Below are 22,740 nucleotides of genomic sequence, written 5' to 3' on the forward strand. Positions count from 1 at the left end.
CCACTCTCCTGAGACCTGACAAGGTCAGGCTGACACACGGAGCAGACCGGCTGCACTGAAACCTTTTAAAAGCTTTTGTGAAAATCAGTTCTACTCATCTGTCCCATGTCTTTAACTACGTAATGTTATAAACAGTCCTTTTAGAAATGTCTGTGGTGACTAATGCGTAGACTGGAGGGGAATCCTGACTAACAACCAGGACGACTTGATGCTGGCTTCAGACAGTGGGGTAATTATGGCATTAACTTACTAACAGTAAATTTAATTACTGAAAATATATTAATGTTGTTTGTTCAGATGGTTGGGAAATACAATGTCCCCATTCATCATTTACAGATAAGACATTATTCAGGGCACAGTACAACAATAACTTATCATCCTGATGTGTCTCCTGTTGAGAAATTGTTGTTCAGATGTTTGTCAGCCTCCTCTACAGAGCTGTGTGGGCTGTCTCTCCTAAGAACTCAGAGAAAACTGGGAGTGAGAGAGAGAGTACCCTCTGTTACAACCAATAACACTGAGTGGGGCGAGATAAGGACGTACGCTAAATCAGTTTTACTTTGTAATCCTGCCAAATCAATACAGTTTAAGATTTGATATAGAAAGTGTATATCCCCAAACTGCAGACGTCATTTTAACCCACTTTGTCAAATGTACCTTAAATGTAAAACAGAAGTGGGACCTCTAACCCGCTGTCTCTGGTCATGCTGCAAGCTGCAGAGGTATTGGTCCAGTGTATTAATAGAAACTGAAAACATACTAGAACTGAAACTAGGGATGGACCAAAAGTCTTTAATCTAGGCCTTCCTGCCAGACGTAATGTTAAAAAAAAAAAAATCACGGACTGTACTGTATTTTTATATATGCAACCACGAAGAGTGTCTTTTGCAGTGGATTAGTGAAAAAGAACCAACGGCTGAGGGTCGGCATGAAGTCCCGTCTGACATGGTATCCTTGGAATACGTGACACACATAATACACTCAAAACCAAACCAATTTTAGAAAGTATGGGAACTTGAATAGAGCAGTATTACATTCTCAATGCACATGCTCAGCAGTGTGTAAATCTAATGTGACTAAGCATGAACTCCGCTGTCGGCATGGGGAGCGTTAAGGGCCTATTCAGGGCCTATCCTACGAGGAGCGGCTCTTATTCCACAGGGCGCTGTTGTACTACGACCACCCACAATCCAAAAAAGTGCTAAAACATGATGAAACTGCTCAATCCGTGGCTCGCCTCCTAACAGGCTTATTTATAAAGTACAGAGCTGGCAATCTGCCAAAAAATGAAATCAAATCAAATCAAATCAATTTTATTTATATAGCGCCAAATCACAACAAACAGTTGCCCCAAGGCGCTTTATATTGTAAGGCAAGGCCATACAATAATTATGTAAAAACCCCAACGGTCAAAACGACCCCCTGTGAGCAAGCACTTGGCTACAGTGGGAAGGAAAAACTCCCTTTTAACAGGAAGAAACCTCCAGCAGAACCAGGCTCAGGGAGGGGCAGTCTTCTGCTGGGACTGGTTGGGGCTGAGGGAGAGAATCACGAAAAAGACATGCTGTGGAGGGGAGCAGAGATCAATCACTAATGATTAAATGCAGAGTGGTGCATACAGAGCAAAAAGAGAAAGAAACAGTGCATCATGGGAACCCCCCAGCAGTCTACGTCTATAGCAGCATAACTAAGGGATGGTTCAGGGTCACCTGATCCAGCCCTAACTATAAGCTTTTTGTAATCTACATGACGACACTTCCTGATGGAAAACTCCGCTGTTTTTCTGACTTTCCTCCCAAACACAGGTGTCCTTTGTGCGAAACGCGTTTGAATCAAGACACTAAATGTAGTTTCACACAAGCTGATTTTACTGTTGTAACACTGAAGGTTTTTCATGAATAAACCCGTGACAAAACGTACACACAGTGCGTCCAGGATCACGGCGCCACTGTTCTCTACTAAATATTGTCTTATTGTTCTGATTGTCACATCTGGGACACGTTTAGGGGACTTTGTCCACCTTTCTTTGTTCAAGTTACAGGCATTTGACTCAGTGTTATCCATAGGTTCAGTCATGTCCGTGTAGTTAGATGGAGCCTGAACACCCACTTTAAAAGAATTCTACTGGAGACAGTCTAAACATTCACCAAACAGTCTAACAACAGTCTGTCATATGAAGCCTGACGTCTCTGCCATTATGTTGCAGGGATTTTTTCGTTATTTGTTCTCTTTTTGAAAACTTTTAGTATTGTGTGCCGATTTGTTTTTAAATGGATGTGCAGCCAAAGTTTATGACATCTGCTCCAGGCCAGACTCAACCTTTGCAACACATTTGGGGAAAAATAGCTAATTAGTTCCCCTGAAGTCTTGCCACTCATCATCAACAACAACAACATCAATAACAACATCAACAACAACAACAACATCATCGACATTAACAACAACAACATCATCGACATCAATAACAACAACAACATCATCAACAACATGCTTAGATGAGGAAATCAGTTGGAAACCACTCATCAAATAAAACAAAGTATCAAGAAGCATTTCATCGTTAAACAAAGCAAAACATGTTCTGGATCATAAATCACTCCACATCTTACACTGTTTCATTGTCTTACCGTATTTCAATTACTGTATAGAAATTTGGGGTAATAACTATATGAGTTCAATGAAATCACTAATTATTCTTCAAAAAAGGGCAATATGGGTCATTCATAATGTCAGCTATCAAGACCAAACTCACTCACTCTTCTTAAAATCAAAACTATTAAAATTAACAGACATAGTAAAATTCCAAACAGCACAGATCTTCTAAAAGGCAAAAAAATGACCTTTTACCAAAAAACATACAGAAATTGTTCAAGGATCGAGAGGGGGGGATATCCTTTACGAAGGAAATACAACTTCAAAAGGAACAAAATCCGCACAAACGAGAAACGATTCTGCATTTCATTCTGTGGGGTCAGACTGTGGAACAGTATGAATGAGGAGTTAAAGCAGCGTCAGAACAGTTTAAAACAAAATATAAAGAATGTTTTCACAGGATACAGGGATGACGTGTGAGAGTCACTAGGTGTTCACAGGAAACTGTTACTGATTATTTATTTCTATATTTGTTTTATGGATTTATTTATGTTCAGTGTTAGTTGGGTCTGTCTTTTCTGTTGTGTTTTGTTTTGTCAGGTTCTTTATGTCTTTTTTTTCTAAAATTGTATTGTATCATCATCATCATCATTATTATTATTATTATTATTATTATTATTGTTATTATTATTATTATCATGATTGTCAGTAGTAGTATTTTTAAGGAAACAGGGACGGATATCAATCATTATAGAGGGAGAAGGGGTGGGTTTAGATAAGTTTCGACTTCTCACACCTTTTTGAACCAACTTTAATTTTACATTCTGTTGTTTTCTTTTGTTATGTTCAAAATAAATCTTATTCAATTCAATTCAACATCCTCAACAACAACAACATCATTAACAACAACATCATTAACAACAACATCAACAGCAACAACAACATCAACAACAACATTATCAACAACAACAACGTCAACAACAACAACCTCAACAACAACAACATGATCAACAACAATGACATCAACAACATCATCAACAACAACAACCTCAAGAACAACAACAACGACATCAACAACAACCTCAACAGCAACATCATCAACAACAACAACATCAACAGCAACAACATCATCATCAACAACAAGAAGATGGAGAAACAGCCTCACTGTTGGATGCAAACATGTCTTACTTTTTATTCACTGTGAGTTAAACTGGAACCTGAGTGTACGGTCTTTGCGCCGTGTGGATCTGACAAAAATACCTTTATAAAACTTTGACACTGAACTTTAAAAACACCCAAGAAGATAATCTGCTGCCTTGCAGAATCCTCCAATAATCCTGAGCAAACCCAGATTAGAAACCAGACTGTCAGGAGCCTGTTGACATGTTTAAGCTTGAAAACTTTTAAACTTTTTAACTTGAAAACTGGCTTGTGTAACATGAGTATCACTGTAATTCTTAAAAGTCCTGGATTCATCGCCACAACTACACAAGACCATAAACAGAGAGCGCAGATGATAAATCATCAGCTGAGCAGTGCAACGTCTCCAAAACGAGCCTTTAACACTGAAACGAATCACTGTAACACCCAGTGGAGCCCCGAACCTCAGGGCTGTGAGGATGAACCTCAGGCAGCTGAAAACCAAACTTCAGAGGAATGCAGATGACCAAACCACAAACCACAGGCAGACATCAGGTTGGGTCAGCTTGAGGAGCAAAAACTGACGGTAACCACCGAGGCAGACTGCCGGTCCAGCCCCACCTCTCCAGAGTAACCATCTATCTGCTGCACCCAAGTGATGCGTGGGTGTGTCCTTGATCTTGTCTGGCTGCTGCAGTCCTCAACACTGACACACCTGTGTGCTGGATCATATCCAGAGAAACACACCATGTGGACAAAATGTGGGGCGTGATGTTCCCTCACAGTGTCTGTGACCCTCCTCATCTGAGTGTGTGAAATTAACCTTTTTTAAACACAAGGTCACTCCAGTGGGACCAAAGGATACGCTGAAGAGACCAAAGACATCCAGTTATCACGTTCGGTCGTCTGTTTGAGTCCCAGGCTCACCACTGTACAGAAAAAGCGGAGGCACCAGGTTGACCTTTGGACTTGTGCAAAGATGATCATACAGCACACCTCCATGATGGCGTGTGTGTGTACATCACCCAGCTTCTGAACACACACAGTATGTCCATGTATGTGCTGTCTCTGTTTTCACAGTCATCTGCAGACAGTCCATCAATCTATAATCACTGGATTAGGATTCATCTTACTGGCCAAGTTCGTGTCTTCATATGTCCGACTGAGACGAGCAGCTGGACGTGTCCGTGCGCTCACATTCACATGCCGAGCATAAACACTCACCAGCACCAACATATACAACATCCAAACTGTGAAACGCTCATCGTGGTTTGATCCTGCAGCTGTGCGCTCAGTCCCTCTGGACCAACATCAGCAGCACATTCTCCGATGTGGACCAAAACCAACTGGACTTCCTATGTGGCTCTTCAGAACTTTCAGACCTTTTCAGTGTAAAAACAACTGGTTTGTGTGTTTGAGGACGAGGTTCAGTCCTGATGAACCCAACCGGCCTTAAGGACGGTCGCCGTTCACTATGATCCTTAAATTAAGACTAAATTTCCTCTTCATTTATAAGTCTTTGGAACTGCACAATTAAACTGTAAATCATATGTGTGTGTGGGGGGTATTTTAAAACCAGAGCGCCAGAGGCCGAGCTCATCAGGGGTTTATCCTCCAAACTGTTTCCTCACACGAAGCAGCTGAACAAAATGACGACATCCTGAAAAATAAAACTCTTAACCAACAGCTGTGAATTTTCTAAGAGTCATTTTAGCATTGACACTGCTGTGTAAAGAGACTTTGGAATGAAACCTGAAGGATCAGGTGAAATGTTCACAGTGTCAAACGTCTTGGCAGATGGTAATTTACACACTGATAGAAATATTTTTGCTGGTAGTTGAGGTTCTCTCAAAAGCTTTACAACAATGTCTAAATTTGACTGAATTTTTTCCTGTTTTGGTGAAATTTTTCTCAGTAAAATCTTGCAGTTGGGGAACATGGCTTATTTTGGGAGAATTTCACTGTTGTCGCCACCAAAAGTTTATATTGTTCCACAAAATTCAAACTTTCACAAGGAAGCGAAGTGGTATAAACCGTGCTTAGAATAATAAAACAAAACCATCAACATTAAAATGTATCAGAAATGAAGGAGAAAATTCTAAATTCTTCAAGGAAGAATTCTTCTTCTCATCTCCTGCTGATTTTTCTCAATAAAATAACAACATAACCCTGGACATGAGAAACACACACACACACACACACACACACACACACACACACACACACACACACACACACACACACACACACACACACACACACACACACACACACACACACACACACACACACACACACACACACAAGGATGTAATTCTTCAACCATCTGACTCCTCAATTGGAAGAAGTGACCCTGACATTGAAGCTGTCCCTCTGCAGGATGACCTCACACCCTGTGACTGACAGCTCACATTAAGAACTTTGTCAGTTTGTAATATACAGACGTCTGATCGTCTGCATGCAGCCTCCTGTGCTGCTCTTGACCAGTCTGTGCAAAATGAGATGATTAATCCTGAATAAATGGCTTCTGCAGTTCCAACATGAAAGGGTTTGGGTTCCTGCAGTGGGCTGAGGACATTCTGCGGCATTCCAGAGAATCCTGCAGGTCCAGCAGACAAATTCATTTAAAAGAGACGCATCTAAAGCACATACTAATCATGTCCAGACTGTCAATGACCTTTCGTATAACAGACCTCACCATCTGCCTCACTTTATTGCCTAATGATGTCATTTCCTGTGACCTGTAAGCCACATCTAAGGTGGTGCTGCCAGTTGAAGATGATGAGGAGAAGAGTCGAGCAGCTCTACCCAAACTCCCCCACCAAGACCAAGTCTGCTTTTCATTAACATCTTTTATTTTTGTCCCACATGAAATCTTCAGTTCATCACGTGTTGCCGTGCATTTGCGTTCCTACACGGTCCACCCAGAGGGCGTGTTACACCATCACCAGCAAACATACAGATCATCAACATCTCTGAGCGACACCACGAAGGCGATCGCAAGCTTCATAAAACATTCAACGTTATGACTCAAATATCATAAGTTATTATTTACCATCACCACTCTATCAAGCATGTTTTTGTTCAGTTTGACAACTAAAACTGTGCATTTGTGTAGTTTTTATTTCATTTCTTCAATATGGTACCACCATTTAAAGTACTTTTTTGGAGGCAGAGTTGGAAATAAAAGATTTGAGCTTGGGAGTGATGCGTGAGGACATGAGGGTTTGGTTTAGGTTGGCTGGTTTGGAGACTCAGTCAGAGGTGAGAGAGATGGTTCGGGCACGCGCAGATGAAGGACTGTGGGTTAGATCAGGAGACAGATGCTGAGGATGGACCCACAAAACAGGAAGAAGAGGGATTTTAATTTAACCTCAAGTTAAAAAAAAAAAACAATACAATAGCAACTGCAGAATCAAATTTCCTGCATCTGAATGAGGATTTGCAGTCATAACCAACAGCCTGAGGATCCTCTCAGTTGAAGCTGGCAAATGATTAGAGATAGGGTTAGCAGTGGTTCTAAAACCATTCCTCAAGGACCACCGAACCTACAGAGATTTGTCCATCTCTACCTGCTCTGCCACAAGCTGATTAACTCATTCAGGTATGAAACCAATCAACACGGTTTGATGGTCCTTGAGGACCAGTTTGAGAAAAACTGTGCTACAGTTATGACTACAACAGAAGATCCTACTTTAAATGTAGGGTTGGGCAGGTCCATTCAACTAGAAGAATATTCATTTAACTGATTAAGACAGAAGATCCTTGAACTCTCACAGCTCAGTTGTAGCTACAGAATCTTCAAGAAATCACTGTAAAGATGATACAGCGCCAACAATTCTTAACGATCCCCAGGTCAAATTCCACCCAAATCATTTATTTATTGTTCCCTGTACTGTATGTGTGTTCATTCTTGTTTATGTGAGTTCCTTACGGCACCAAATGGTTCCATCTGTGCACGCATGGATGCATATATACGCTCACAGATGCCCCGCCCTCCATAAGCCTGGACCCGGCCTGTTTATAATCAAGTGCCAAATGGTTCAGACCCCAAGAGTGGAGGAAATGAGGTTCAGACTAATGTGAAGCATGTGAGTGTTCACAGCCCAGCACCCCGACGAGAAGCTGCACTCAAAAGAACGTCTGCACGTTTCCTTCATCCAGCTCGCTTCACATGGACCTCCGCAGTGACTGCTAAACGTATTTATTCAGAGCTCCTGCGGATTTTTTTTGTTCCCCTACAGATGGATCATTTGATGTTGAAGAGGAGTCTCATTGTTTAACACGTTGGCCTGCTGCTCCAAACTGAACCTCCAGACTGACTGGGTTCCCATCAGGAGCTTTTCAAACAAGAGCTGTCTCACCGTTTCTATTTTCACCAGAGGCAGGATCCAAGCTGTTTAATGATTTACTGGACTAGTTCTTTCCTGAATATGTCCCCATATGGGAACATCACTTTCTTCAAAAACTACTTCCCGTGAACTTTAGGGTCTGAGGAGGTCCCAGTGATCTGGGAGCTGGTGTGTTGGTAACTGTGCTATCGAGTGTGGCTGGTCTCCAGTTTGATCTTTTTTTTGTGTTTACACCAAAAGTGCATTGCGACTGAATTGTGTGAGTGAAATATATGTGAATATCCACAATCATTGAAGCAACCCCATGCAGAGTCAATTGAGAGTCTATAACAACCAATAGGATCAGGTTGGGAGTGAGCTGGGACCCGTGAGAGTTAACGAGACCTATTAAGAGACCCGTGTATCCTTAGCCGGTCACACAACTGCTGTGAGTGCTTTAAACAGTTCAATACACTCTCGCACCTGTTGGAAACCGATGGAGAGTGATGGAGACTAACAGAGAGTAATGGACACTGATGGAGCAGCCCAGTCTCATGTTTTGTTTTTTTTTCATGTTCCCGTCACAAAATGAGTCAAATTTTCATGACTTTTTTTAACTCACTATTACTAACCCTACTCCTACTCCTACCCCCAACCCTAACCTTAATCATAACCTAATCCTACTCCTTCCCCCAACCCTAACCATAACCACCAGCACTCCCACCCCCACCCCCCCACTTCACTTTTAAATTCGTGCAGCCATCACGGAATGAATTAGAATGAATTTGTGCTACGGTGACAAAAAAGAGGCGCTTTTCATCACAATAATCACGAAACAATAGATTAATGTATATTTTGTGCTGCTGCCGTGACACTGGGTTAGATGGAGAGTGACAGAGAGTAATAGAGACTGTTGGAGAGTGATGGAGAGTAAATGAGAGTAACTGAGTAATGGAGAGTGATATGAAGTAATGGAGACTGATAGAAGGTGATGGAGAGTGATAGAGAGTAATGGAGAGTGATGGAGAGTGATGAGAGTGATGGAGAATAATGGGGAGTGATAGAGAGTAATGGAGAGTGATGGAGGGTGATGTAGAATGATGGGGAGTGATAGAGAGTAATGGAGCATAATGGCAAGTGATGGAGAGTGATAGAGAGTAATGGAGAGTGATGGACACTGATGGAGAGTGATAGAGACTGATAGAGAGTGATGGAGACTGATGGAGAGTGATGAAGAGTGATAGAGAGTAATGGAGACTGATGGAGACTGATAGAGAGTGATGGAGAGTGATGGAGAGTGATGGAGACTGATGGAGAATAATGGAGACTGATGGAGACTGATGGGGAGTGATGGAGAATAATGGAGAGTGATAGAGAGTAATGGAGAGTGATGGAGAGTGATGGAGAGTGATAGAGAGTGATGGACACTGATGGAGAGTGATGGAGACTGATGGAGACTGATGGAGACTGATAGAGAGTGATGGAGACTGATGGAGAGTGATGGAGACTGATGGAGACTGATAGAGAGTGATGGAGACTGATAGAGAGTGATGGACACTGATGGAGACTGATGGAGACTGATAGAGAGTGATGGAGACTGATGGAGAGTGATGGAGCGTGATGGAGACTGATGGAGAGTGATGGAGACTGATGGAGAGTGATGGAGACTGATGGAGAGTGATAGAGAGTGATGGAGACTGATGGAGACTGATGGAGAGTGATGGACACTGATGGAGAGTGATGGAGACTGATGGAGACTGATGGAGAGTGATGGACACTGATGGAGAGTGATGGAGACTGATGGAGACTGATGGAGAGTGATGGAGACTGATAGAGAGTGATGGAGACTGATGGAGAGTGATGGAGACTGATAGAGAGTGATGGACACTGATGGAGAGTGATTGAGAGTGATGGAGACTGATGGAGAGTGATGGAGACTGATGGAGAGTGATGGAGACTGATAGAGAGTGATGGAGACTGATGGAGAGTGATGGAGACTGATAGAGAGTGATGGACACTGATGGAGAGTGATGGAGACTGATGGAGACTGTTGGAGACTGATAGAGAGTGATGGAGACTGATGGAGAGTGATGGAGAGTGATGGACACTGATGGAGACTGATGGAGAGTGTTGGAGACTGATGGAGAGTCATGAAGACTGATAGAGAGTGATGGAGACTGATGGAGCGTGATGGAGACTGATGGAGAGTGATGGAGACTGATGGAGACTGATGGAGAGTGATGGAGACTGATGGAGAGTGATGGAGAGTGATGGAGACTGATGGAGAGTGATGGACACTGATGGAGAGTGATGGAGACTGATGGAGACTGATGGAGAGTGATGGACACTGATGGAGAGTGATGGAGACTGATGGAGAGTGATGGAGACTGATAGAGAGTGATGGAGACTGATGGAGAGTGATGGAGACTGATAGAGAGTGATGGACACTGATGGAGAGTGATTGAGAGTGATGGAGACTGATGGAGACTGATGGAGACTGATGGAGACTGATAGAGAGTGATGGGGACTGATGGAGAGTGATGGAGACTGATGGAGAGTGATGGAGACTGATAGAGAGTGATGGAGACTGATGGAGAGTGATGGAGACTGATAGAGAGTGATGGACACTGATGGAGAGTGATTGAGAGTGATGGAGACTGATGGACAGTGATGGAGAGTGATGGAGACTGATAGAGAGTGATGGAGACTGATGGAGAGTGATGGAGACTGATAGAGAGTGATGGACACTGATGGAGAGTGATTGAGAGTGATGGAGACTGATGGAGACTGATGGAGAGTGATGAGAGTGATAGAGGGTGATGGAGGGTGATAGAGACTGATAGAGAGTGATGGAGACTGATGGAAACTGATGGAGACTGATGATTCAAGCTGTCCCACCGTTTCTATTTTCACCAGAGGCAGGATCCAAGCTGAAAGTGATGTTCCCATATGGGAACATCACTTTCTTCAAAAACTACTTCCCGTGAAGTTTAGGGTCTGAGGAGGTCCCAGTGATCTGGGAGCTGGTGTGTTGGTAACTGTGCTATCGAGTGTGGCTGGTCTCCAGTTTGATCTGTTATTTGTGTTTACACCAAAAGTGCATTGCGACTGAATTGTGTGAGTGAAATAAATGTTAATATTCGCAATCATTGAAGCAACCCAATGCAGAGTAAATTGAGAGTCTATAACAACCAATAGGATCAGGCTGGGAGTGAGCTGGGACCCGTGAGAGTTAACGAGACCTATTAAGAGACCCGTGTATCCTTTAGCCGGTCACACAACTGCTGTGAGTGCTTTAAACAGTTCAATACACTCTCGCACCTGTTGGAAACCGATGGAGAGTGATGGAGACTAACAGAGAGTAATGGACACTGATGGAGCAGCCCAGTGTCATGTTTTGTTTTTTTTCATGTTCCCGTCACGAAATGAGTCAAATTTTCGTGACTTTTTTTTAACTCACTATTACTAACCCTACTCCTACCCCCAACCCTAACCTTAATCATAACCTAATCCTACTCCTTCCCCCAACCCTAACCATAACCACCAGCACTCCCACCCCCACCCCCCCACTTCACTTTTAAATTCGTGCAGCCATCACGGAATGAATTAGAATGAATTTGTGCTACGGTGACAAAAAAGAGGCGCTTTTCATCACAATAATCACGAAACAATAGATTAATGTATATTTTGTGCTGCTGCCGTGACACTGGGTTAGATGGAGAGTGACAGAGAGTAATAGAGACTGTTGGAGAGTGATGGAGAGTAAATGAGAGTAACTGAGTAATGGAGAGTGATATCAAGTAATGGAGACTGATAGAAGGTGATGGAGAGTGATAGAGAGTAATGGAGAGTGATGGAGGGTGATGAGAGTGATGGAGGGTGATGAGAGTGATGGAGGGTGATGTACAATGATGGAGGGTGATGAGAGTGATGGAGGGTGATGTAGAATGATGGGGAGTGATAGAGAGTAATGGAGCATAATGGCAAGTAATGGAGAGTGATGGAGACTGATGGAGAGTGATGGAGACTGATGGAGACTGATAGAGAGTGATAGAGAGTAATGGAGAGTGATGGAGACTGATGGAGACTGATAGAGAGTGATAGAGAGTGATGGAGACTGATGGAGAGTGATGGAGACTGATGGAGAGTGATGGAGACTGATGGAGACTGATAGAGAGTGATAGAGAGTAATGGAGAGTGATGGAGACTGATGGAGAGTGATGGAGACTGATGGAGACTGATAGAGAGTGATAGAGAGTAATGGAGAGTGATGGAGACTGATAGAGAGTGATAGAGAGTAATGGAGAGTGATGGAGACTGATGGAGAGTGATGGAGAGTGATGGAGACTGATGGAGAGTGATGGAGACTGATGGAGACTGATAGAGAGTGATAGAGAGTAATGGAGAGTGATGGAGACTGATGGAGAGTGATAGAGAGTGATAGAGAGTAATGGAGAGTGATGGAGACTGATAGAGAGTGATAGAGAGTAATGGAGAGTGATGGAGACTGATGGAGAGTGATAGAGAGTGATAGAGAGTAATGGAGAGTGATGGAGACTGATGGAGAGTGATAGAGAGTGATAGAGAGTAATGGAGAGTGATGAGAGTGATAGAGGGTGATGGAGGGTGATAGAGGGTGATGTGTGGACTCAGTGTAAACAAGGTGTACGATGAGGAGTATCACCTGCACTGTCGTGGAACGTCAGCTGTCACATTATGCCTATGTGATGTAACTCTCTGTGGATGACGCCTCAGTGTTGAGGACCTCAGCAGCTGAAGAAGGCTAAAGGACACATCTACATGTGACCTGGCTGCAGCAGATAGAGGTGAGGATGAACCATTGTCTGCCAAAGTTAATCAGTCTGAATTAAGCTGACATACCTGCAGGGAGCAGGTTGTCCTGAGCCGATCAGAAGGATGGCACAGAGAGATCTGTTTCATATCGACCCCGATGACTGTTATGTTTGCAGAATAATTCACGATTCTCACAGCTCACAGCTCATTTGTCAAGACTGGTGTTTCCTGCCTCTTGATTGGCTGTGCACACGTGATTGTTAATTAGCAGGGGGTGGAGCAGAGAGGGTGGGGCAGGTGACCTTTGACCTCGGTGACCCCTGGTACTCTGCACATCCTGATCCATTTTTCAGTTTCATAATGTGTATCACATTTTTGATTTGATAAGTTTCGTGCCGCTGAGCGCAGGTACATTCCTGAGCTGGTGCGTAAAGCCCCGCCAGCTCAGGGTCTCAGACGGCGGCTCTCAGAGACTTACCTGCCATATGAACGTCTTAGACGAATCAGCACCGGCGATTAATCCATCCTGCAGTCAAGAACCGTCCAGACCAGAACATGCCGATAACGATGTGACCTCATGGCGGCGGGCTCCGTCCTCAGTCACACTCGCTTCTTTACAGACCCACTAACCCTCAGGCTCAATAAAACCCACCATTAAGACTGACCCTGGACCAGCTGGACCCACTGGATCCCAGCAGTTCAGATACACATCTTGAGAACGTGTATCTGTCTCTGAAGCTCCACTGCCACGTTGATAACGCTGTGGCTTTGTCTCATACGTCTGAGATGCGGCTGCTCGCCGCCATCAACATGTTCCGGATTCAATCAATCAATCAATTTCAATCAATTTTATTTATATAGTGCCAAATCACAACAAACAGTTGCCCCAAGGCGCTTTATATTGTAGGGGCCATACAATAATTACTTAAAAACCCCAACGGTCAAAACGACCCCCGTGAGCAAGCACTTGGCGACAGTGGGAAGGAAAAACTCCCTTTTAACAGGAAGACTGTTAAACTGTTTAACAGGAAGATTCAGAGTTAACCCTGACAACAAGTAAACAGGATTAGTGAAAATGATCTCGCTAATTTGTTTTGTCACTTTGCTTGTTACGTCTTCACCTGTAACAACTCAGAAATCACCAGGTTCATCAATCTGTACTCTCAGAAGTATTTCACCACTTCAGCATGTAAATGAATGCAGAGTCACAAAGCGCATTCAAACCGCTGAAGTCCGTGCTGTGTCACGCCTTCATTTTATTAACTAATCAGAGTACAAAGAACTGCAAACAAAAATCACTCATAAGACATTCATTCATTCACTCAATCATTTTCTATACCCACTTATTCCAGTTAAAGGCCATGGGGGGTGGAGCCTATCCTATCGGTCACTCGGCGGAAGGCGGGGTTCACAGTAGACAGGCCGCCAGTCTGTCACAGGGCTGGCACACAATTATACAAACTCATCAGCACAAATGTATTCTTTTCAGGTCATTATTACCTTGATTTGGCTAGTGATCACATTAGTTAGCCTAGCCCAGTTGCTACAATGGCTCTCGTAAGCAAGCTGATTAGGTTAGCTAACATTTAGCTGATTTCAACAAACGCTTATTGAATTTGTTTTTATATACATATAAAACCATAATCTACCATAATATATTAATCAGTATATATATATATATATATATATATATATATATATATATATATATATATATATATATATATATATATAGTAGTGGGCACAGATAACCAAAAATTAACTTCGATAACAGATATCAGATAACTGAAAAGTTATCCTTGCTTGCCTCTACTGGTGGTTGGCTCTCACTGCGGTATTGTATCACTTCCTGTTCCGGAGCACAGCAGTGTTTTTCTGTATCTGTTAGCTGTTTAATCTGCGCAGTTAGATTGATCTAGTTACCTAGATAACGATTTGTTTCACAGTGTAATCTTTACGTGCCTTAACTAAAGCACTCCTTCTGCTGAATCACCTCTAAATTATTTACACATTATTCACTTTGTGTGTTTTTAGGAATCCGCTAGCTTAGCGCAGCTACTGCTCTTAGCCGGTTTAGCATGGCGGCTTCTCCTGTCTCTCCTGCACTTTTCTGCTCTGGGTGTGAAATGTTTAGTTATTCCTCGGCCTCCTTTAGCAGTAATGGTACTTGTAATAAGTGTAGCTTATTCGTAGCTTTGGAGGCCAGGCTGGGCGAATTGGAGACTCGGCTCCGCACCATGGAAAATTCTACAGCTAGCCAGGCCCCTATAGTCGGTGCGGACCAAGGTAGCTTAGCCGCCATTAGTTTCCCTCTGGCAGATCCCGAGCAGCCGGGAAAGCAGGCCGACTGGGTGACTGTGAGGAGGAAGCGTAGTCCTAAACAGAAGCCCTGTGTACACCGCCAACCCGTTCACATTTCTAACCGTTTTTTCCACTCGACGACACACCCGCCGAGGATCAAACTCTGGTTATTGGCGACTCTGTTTTGAGAAATGTGAAGTTAGCGACACCAGCAACCATAGTCAATTGTCTTCCGGGGGCCAGAGCAGGTGACACTGAAGGAAATTTGAAACTGCTGGCTAAGGCTAAGCGTAAATTTGGTAAGATTGTAATTCACGTCGGCAGTAATGACACCCGGTTACGCCAATCGGAGGTCACTAAAATTAACATTGAATCGGTGTGTAACTTTGCAAAAACAATGTCGGACTCTGTAGTTTTCTCTGAGCCCCTCCTCAATCGGGAGTGACATGTTTAGCCGCATGTTCTCCTTGAATTGCTGGCTGTCTGAGTGGTGTCCAAAAAATGAGGTGGGCTTCATAGATAATTGGCAAAGCTTCTGGGGAAAACCTGGTCTTGTTAGGAGAGACGGCATCCATCCCACTTTGGATGGAGCAGCTCTCATTTCTAGAAATCTGGCCAATTTTCTTAAATCCTCCAAACCGTGACTATCCAGGGTTGGGACCAGGAAGCAGAGTTGTAGTCTTACACACCTCTCTGCAGCTTCTCTCCCCCTGCCATCCCCTCATTACCCCATCCCCGTAGAGACGGTGCCTGCTCCCAGACCACCAATAACCAGCAAAAATCTATTTAAGCATAAAAATTCAAAAAGAAAAAACAATATAGCACCTTCAACTGCACCACAGACTAAAACAGTTAAATGTGGTCTATTAAACATTAGGTCTGTCTCTTCTAAGTCCCTGTTAGTAAATGATATAATAATTGATCAACATATTGATTTATTCTGCCTTACAGAAACCTGGTTACAGCAGGATGAATATGTTAGTTTAAATGAGTCAACACCCCCGAGTCACACTAGAATGCTCGTAGCACGGGCCGAGGCGGAGGATTAGCAGCAATCTTCCATTCCAGCTTATTAATTAATCAAAAACCCAGACAGAGCTTTAATTCATTTGAAAGCTTGACTCTTAGTCTTGTCCATCAAAATTGGAAGTCCCAAAAACCAGTTTTATTTGTTATTATCTATCGTCCACCTGGTCGTTACTGTGAGTTTCTCTGTGAATTTTCAGACCTTTTGTCTGACTTAGTGCTTAGCTCAGATAAGATAATTATAGTGGGCGATTTTAACATCCACACAGATGCTGAGAATGACAGCCTCAACACTGCATTTAATCTATTATTAGACTCAATTGGCTTTGCTCAAAAAGTAAATGAGTCCACCCACCACTTTAATCATATCTTAGATCTTGTTCTGACTTATGGTATGGAAATTGAAGACTTAACAGTATTCCCTGAAAACTCCCTTCTGTCTGATCATTTCTTAATAACATTTACATTTACTCTGATGGACTACCCAGCAGTGGGGAATAAGTTTCATTACACTAGAAGTCTTTCAGAAAGCGCTGTAACTAGGTTTAAGGATATGATTCCTTCTTTATGTTCTCTAATGCCATATACCAACACAGTGCAGAGTAGCTACCTAAACTCTGTAAGTGAGATAGAGTATCTCATCAATAGTTTTACACAGGAGTGTAGGTTTGCATATGGACCATAGGGACAAGTCACAACCATTATGTTGGGATGGCAAAATAGTCCCTACCAATATTTAGCATTTTTGTTTATATAACAAAATCATTCACTATTTTTTTTTGCGAACTCGATACTATAATTTTAGTCGTCACGTTTTCTGTTTTCGACGTGCCAGAGTGACAGGGTTACCCATGTTGCAATTTCATTGGCTCACGTTCTTCTCACATGGCCGTAAACACATCGCATCTCGTGGCAGGCAGTGCTTAATTTGTAAAGTGGGAGGTCCCGGAGCGCAGAGGATGGGTGGCTCTGGTGCAGTGTTGCCAGATGTACGATAATTATCGTATTTGTACAATAGTTTTGCCCTCTGTACGATGTACGATCAATAATGGGAAAAAATCCAATATGTACGATAATTTCAGTTGGTTGCCCAAACACACATCTCTCTCTGACACCCAAGAATCATTTTGCAGGCGTTGCACTCAGGCGGCATCAAAGACACAACACACACAGGGCTGCTGCTGGCTTTAGCCGCCCGGGACAACGTCATTTGAAAGCCCGCCCCCTCTCCATACAAAGTAATAAGTTCCCATCCAATCTGTGCCGTGACAGGAAGATTCCCCAACCAACATCTTTTTTTTTTTTTAAACTTTATTTCAACAAATGCAACAACAAACGAACAAAACACAAGAGCAAAGAGATATACAAGAAAAATAAAAAAAAGTTCAAGTTCCTTATGGAGGTGTTGTTAAAGATTTTGTATATATGTTATCACTGTTAAACATTTGGACCTTTGTCTTCTTTCTCATGAGAACGGTGTTGTGCTGTTTGCACTAACCCTGAGAATGTACATGTTATTCAACCTTGTTTTAGCATGCTGGGTCAATCTGAACTGGGAATGAAGAGCTGGATGTACTTATTATTATTATACAACTTGTTTTTGTAGCCGCTAACGACTGGGAGTGAAGCATGACGGGGTCAGTCATGAACTGGGAGTAATAGACCTGAAGGTTGTTTTGACTGTTGTGATGTGATGCTTAGAAGACCAGGACACTCCAGGCAGATCCACAACAGCTGATAACTGCAACAGACGAACGAGATGTGCTGACCTCCGACGATAAGAGTAAAAGAAAGAAACTGTTTTTCCTTACAGCTGTGCTTATTGACGTATGTGTTTATGTTACGGGAAGAAACTTGTCTCGCGTTGTCCCCCCCCCCCTTAGGACAAGTTTTATGATGTAATGAGGGCATCTCTAATAAAAAGAGCGGGAGCACAAGCCAGACTTTAGTGTATGTAGCCTTGGTGTACAGCCTGGACTGCACTCCGCGCGTGATTAATTTGACTTTCTGTCTCACTGGTGTTTCTTGACTCTGTTTGTCTTATCAAAGGTTTTAAGAATGTTTGGAGGAGAAAATACCCAACATTGACTGGGGGCTCGTCCGGGATCTCAACAATACCGGAGGTGTCCAGCGGAGGTCGTCAAGTCCAGACGTAAATCCTTGGCCAAGGTCCGATCGATTGATCGTGTCTGCAATTGTCGACCACCGTTGGCATCGTCTGGTTGACGAGATTTTCCCGAAGAAGACAGACAGGAAGTCGAGTCAGTGAGTAAAATTTCTTTGTAAACAGTACTGAGTGAGTGGTGATCAGATCACATAAACAGTTAAATTCCGCAAGCGATGATACAGAATCGTCTGTTAATGAAACACAGTTAAACTCTGTAAGGAGGGTGCGGACTCCTCTGTTTATATACGCGTACCGGTAGGGGATAAAAGTGATCACATAAAACAGTTAAACTCCGTAAGCGATGGCGTGGAATCGTCTGTTAATGCAAAGCAGTTAAAATCCGCGAGGAGGGCGGACTCCTCTACGGTTGCGAGGGACGCCCGTAGTTAAATTCCGGAAGGAGGATACGGACTCCTCTGTTTTAATACGTAAAGGAAATCCCGGGTAGAAATACGTGCACTGTAAAAAAGCAGTTAAATTTGGCAGGGACGGCGGAGTCCCCTAATGCAGGACATTAGTTAAATTTCACGGGAGGGCGAGCTCCCCTGGCATAAGAATACGCGTACGATTATTAAAAGTGTTTCTATGTGTAAATAGTGTTTTGTGTAAGTGTAAATAACTGTGTGAAAGTGTAATACTTTGGACAACGTTAGTGACAACCGTGTGTGGATGCGAAGGCAAGTGATTCCGCTTCCTACGGGGAGGTGAAAGGAATCAACCACACGACGGCAAATTAATTGTCACGTCCAAAGAAAGTGTGAAAAACTTCAGATTTAGAACACCCTAGGTGTGCCCCCGTCTGAAGTCCAAATTATAACAAGGGATAATAAAAATGGGGGGTAAGACGTCTAAAAATAAGGAAAATTTATCATCTGACGACTGGAAATTTATGGAAGCAAAAAATCCAAAAGCAACAAAGAAATTGGAGACCTGGATAAATAAACATGACTTTGACGGACGACTAAACCTGATTAGTATTCAAAAACTGAAGGAAAGGTTAGAACAGGAACATAAAAGTGATGAGAAAAAGATGCAGAAAGTAGGGGCAGATTTAGTGGCATTTTGGAAGGAGGAAGCAGAGAACAGACAGAAGGGAGCAGAGAAGCGACGATTAGAGAAAGCAAGGAAAAAGAAAGCTGTAGGTAAGGCAGAAGAAGATGTGATAATTCAGCACAGAGAACCAGAACAGCCTCAGCAACCACCGCCGGCTGGATCGTCGGTGACAACAACACCTTTATCTCCTCTACCAGAGGATGACGATGTACTGCCACCACAGTATGATTTGGCAGTAAAACCTAAGGTAAAAAGTGAAAAACCAGAAAAACCAGAAAAACCACAAACACGCAGTCAAGCGAAAGTGCCCACAGCCCCTCCCATGGTGGAACACAGTGACCAGGGAGGTGCCTATCCTATGATAGAAGTACCAAATCCTCGTGCAGGAACAGCAGGACATCGATCAACCATGCTCGTATATCGAACATGGAATGCTGATGATATCAAAGCAGCAGTCAACATGATACCATCGTCACATGTCGATATTGAGGGATTTATGCAGGATATAGAAAACATTAGAAGTTCTTACCACCTTAGTGGACCTGAAGTCCAACAGGTGTGGATGAAAGCATGTGGCCCTAAATGGAGTCAGATACGCGGAGACTGGAATCCTGCAGACCAGGATGGCGTACCACTGACACATGATGATCCAGTCTTGAAAACAAGAGTGGAAGCTATGATTACACGAGCAAAAGGTGTGTTAGGACCAAAGATAAATTATACTGAAATTACCAGGACAACACAGAAAGAAGGAGAACTATGGACAGAGTTTAGATGCAGATTTGAGAGTGTATTTAGGGTCCATAGTGGCATATTGCCAGGAACACCAGTGTATGAAAAACAATTGAAAAACGCTCTGATCCAACATTCCAATAAGGATATAAAAGCTTGGATACAGAAACATTGGATTGGATTGCCTACAGGCACATTGGAAGAAACACATACACACTGCTGTCATGCAGAAGGAGTCTTAAAGCAGAAAAAGACAGGGAACAGCAACAAAGGAGTGTATGTAGCACACGGAGATGATGAAATATGTTACCAACAGGGTAACTTAAGACAGCAGAAGCAGTGCAAACGCCCCCAAAAGCCATGGCAAAACAGACAAGGTGGACAGCCACAACGTCAAGGACCATGGCAACCACAACAGCAGCACAGACAGGGAGGGCCACCACGTGGTCCCCTGATTTGTTGGAACTGTGGGAGAGAGGGACATATGTATAGAAATTGTCCGAATCCACCTACTGAGGGAGCAGCAGGAGGAATTCCACAACGGAATAATCCTCCGCAGCCACAGTATCCACAATGACTAGAATCCATAATCCATGATTCCACATCAGATAGGCAGTCTGATTGTGATATGGATCTGTGTGCCTTACTGGGAAATCCGGTACCAAAACCAGAAGTGACTTTGTTGGTAAATGGACGACCAGTGACATTCCTTTGTGATACAGGAGCATGTTGTTATGTGTCGGACGCAGCTCGGAGAACCGACCAGCGTTTGAAGGACCCAGTATGAAATAAGCAGAGCACGGTACAAAGGCTAACTGAATTTAATACATAACAGTGATCATAATAATAATAAAAGGTGCGGTCTGGCGTGGTGCGCTCCCAGCAGCGCTAACGGTCCGGAGCCAGAAGCTGTTTCGGACCCAAGGACCCCGCCGACACCCCCCAGGTGGCCGCAACAACCGAGTCTGTGAAAGAAGGAACCATTATGTGAGTCCACACTCTACACACAGAACACTTAAAGGTGTACAAACAGCAAACACTTCCTGGCTTGATTACTGATCAGCTTCCAACCTGCAGGCATGGAACATCCCGTTCACAAATCACCACCGCAGTGGAAGCTGATACATGACTAACATACAGCTCAATACAATAAGGTGTGAGGGACACCACATTTACTGACTGTATAACTGTTAGTCACAAAATCCAACGTACCTCAGGAAGTGTGCTGACGAGCGTGAGACCTCACCCTCTCCTCTTTCACAGACCGTGCATCAAACCTGGACATTCTCAGCGTCCGCTGCTGATGAGATGGCTCCCAAGACGACGATCTCACCCGTCTGGTCACAAGGTCGAGTCTCTGGCAAATGCACACTGGGCACTTCAGTCTTAAATGCCAACATACTCCAATCCCTCCAGATGCACCTCAGCTGTGAGTCCTGACGAGTCGCAGGTGATCAGGGTGAAGTCCTAACAGCCTCAGCAACACAGCCACTCAGTCCCAAATGCATGCCACCTGGGAGGAAACACAAAAGGCAAACAAACCGGCAGCCAGGCCCCCCCAGCCATACAACACATGTAGAACCACATGTAATGACAACATACCTGTCCATCAATTAAGCAACGAAATCTTTAGGGTTCGCTCTGCAAATGGACAAACATCAGACGTCCCTATCACTAAACCCATAACGTTGGCAGATCCATTTGGCCTGACTTGTACTATTGTCAGTGTTGAGCATGCCACAATGTCCAGTTAACCTCCTAGGTCGAGACGGATTGACTGCATTGGGCTTGTCCATAATTGTGGAACAAGGGAAATTAGTTGTTGAACACACAGGAGGCGTTAACATGGTAAGAGAAGAAAGCGATGACCCCACATTCCACTATTACTATACATTTGACATTTCAGAAGAAGATGCTGCAGGATAGGGTAAAGATGTCGTCTTGCAAGCGACAGCCCTACTAAAAAATCCTGAACAAAAGATGTCACCACCTGACCTGCATGTCACAATGTGGCATAAAGATCCTCCAGGTCCGGATGGTGACTATGAAAACAAATTGAAAAATGTTTCACCTGTGAAGCTGACCATGACCGATTTGATTCATGATGGCAACTCAACAGCTGTCATAACAGTAACAGGTGCCACTGAAGATGTTTTAAAATTGAGATTCACAGGTATGCCTTTGCATGTGTCACTTTGTAAACCATATTTGACAGAATGGCAAGAATTGGGACTGACAGTCATAACAGCTTTGTCAGCCACTGATTGGAGCAGAGTTGGACCACGAACGGAGTTCAGTCCATCAACTAAATTGTATAAAGTGCCAGTTAATGTCTCATTGGTGCTGACAGCTGGAACACACATTGATGTGTCCACTTCACAATCCTGAGTGTTTCAGTTGAGTCCTGAAGAGGATGATCTTCTCTCTTCGGTACCATCAGGATTGTGGACAACAGGTCCTTCAGACGTAGGACTGATTAAAAATGCACAACCTGTAGTTATAAGGCCAAAAACAGAATACAGACCATGTGTAAGACAGTATCCATTGAAACCTGATGCAATTGAAGGAATCAGGCCAGTAATAGAGAATTTATTAACAGCAGGAGTA

The sequence above is a fragment of the Thalassophryne amazonica genome, chromosome 7 (genome assembly GCF_902500255.1).
Source record: "Thalassophryne amazonica chromosome 7, fThaAma1.1, whole genome shotgun sequence".
NCBI classification, from domain to species: Eukaryota; Metazoa; Chordata; class Actinopteri; order Batrachoidiformes; family Batrachoididae; genus Thalassophryne; species Thalassophryne amazonica.